At 53.9% G+C, this 1,653-nt stretch overlaps 2 non-coding genes across 2 annotated transcripts in view; both read right to left on the reverse strand.

Annotated features, from left to right (window-relative positions):
* The window catches only part of LOC146448249 (large subunit ribosomal RNA), a 3,658-nt gene extending 2,737 nt beyond the window's left edge, over positions 1–921 (reverse strand). The window contains exon 1 of the ribosomal RNA XR_014861195.1: positions 1–921. This exon is cut by the window's left edge and continues 2,737 nt beyond it. This is a non-coding gene — a ribosomal RNA (large subunit ribosomal RNA).
* A 197-nt stretch (positions 922–1,118) lies between these two features.
* LOC146448250 (5.8S ribosomal RNA) lies at positions 1,119–1,272 on the reverse strand. Its single transcript, XR_014861197.1, has one exon. It is a non-coding gene; the product is annotated as a 5.8S ribosomal RNA (ribosomal RNA).
* Positions 1,273–1,653: the final 381 nt, after the last annotated feature.

The raw sequence follows: 1,653 nt of genomic DNA on the forward strand, positions 1-1,653 counted from the left end.
AACCAGCTTCACTTTCATTGCGCCTCGGGGTTTCCAGCACCCAAAGACTCGCGCACATGTTAGACTCCTTGGTCCGTGTTTCAAGACGGGTCGGATGGACCCATATGACCGCCAACATCCCAAGCGCATGGTACGAGATCACCACCCCAACGACCGGCAGCAATCGCGGAGCACTGCAAGCAGTCCACCACATTCGACAACCGGCCGGAGGGACGGGACCCTAGCCTTACGAGAGGCATGCGCTGCACCGCCTCGGTCGGGCCCGAGCCGCGAGGAGAACCGGGCTGTAACAGACCGAGCGACCCCGAAGGGACGCACAGACCTACCTTTCCGGCACCTTTCAGACCCAGTCCCAACCGACGTTGACGCGCGCCCAAGAGAAGTGCGACGACCGGGAGCTCCGAGCCCGGGACCGCGGTCCATTCAGATCCGCAAACCCCGGGCCGGCACTACCCGCCGGCTGAATCTCAAACGGCGCATTGCTGAGTCCATTCGTTTCCCTTCCAACGGTTTCACGTACTTTTTAACTCTCTTTTCAAAGTTCTTTTCATCTTTCCCTCACGGTACTTGTTCGCTATCGGTCTCACGCCAGTATTTAGCTTTAGATGGAGTTTACCACCCGTTTTGGGCTGCATTCCCAAACAACCCGACTCTTCGAAAGCACATCGTGAGCGGCCGTCCGCGCCACAGACGGGGTTGTCACCCTCTGCGACGTGCTGTTCCAAGCAACTTAGGCATGGTCGGTCCGCCGAGAAAGTGCTTCTCGCAACTACAACTCGCCGAAGCGTTCAGGCCTCGGAGATTTCAAATTTGAGCTCTTCCCGCTTCACTCGCCGTTACTGGGGAATCCTTGTTAGTTTCTTTTCCTCCGCTTATTAATATGCTTAAATTCAGCGGGTAGCCTTGCCTGACCTGAGGTCCAGATAGTTATGTTTTTGTCGTGGGACTCCGCGCGCGCTCCGGACACTCACCCAGCCAAGGACCAAATGGATTTTTAGCCTTCGCATGGGGGTGCAGAACAACGCACGATGCGAGTCTCTCTGCTTTTCAAGGGACACGGCGGCATAAGTGTGCCGTGACGCCTCAATGCCGCACACTCAAGTGCGTTGGATGATATCCGACACTCAGGCAGACATGCTCCTGGGAGAACCCAAGAGCGCCATTTGCGTTCAAAGATTCGATGATTCACTGAATTCTGCAATTCACACTACTTATCGCAGCTGGCTGCGTTCTTCATCGATGCGTGAGCCAAGAGATCCACCGTTAAAAGTTGTCTCTCTTTTTTGTTTTCCAACACTATTGGTTCTCAGACTGAATAAACAAAGTTTGTAAAAACATAAAGTCGGGGCTGACCGAACGCACGCCAAGCGACGGACGACCATTTAACGGCACAGAGACCGACCCCTAAAAGATTGCGTACAGTTCACACGGTAAACAAGTCTCAAAGACTCGTTTTGGATTGTTTCATCGGTAATGATCCTTCCGCAGGTTCACCTACGGAAACCTTGTTACGACTTTTACTTCCTCTAAATGATCAAGTTTGACCAACTTTCCGGCATCCGGCGCTCTGTTGCCAGAGTATCGGCGCCAGTCAGGAGGCCTCACTAAACCATTCAATCGGTAGTAGCGACGGGCGGTGTGTACAAAGGGCAG

Source organism: Pavona decussata, unplaced genomic scaffold (genome assembly GCF_977016875.1).
Source record: "Pavona decussata unplaced genomic scaffold, jaPavDecu1.1 SCAFFOLD_1210, whole genome shotgun sequence".
Lineage (NCBI taxonomy): Eukaryota > Metazoa > Cnidaria > Anthozoa > Scleractinia > Agariciidae > Pavona > Pavona decussata.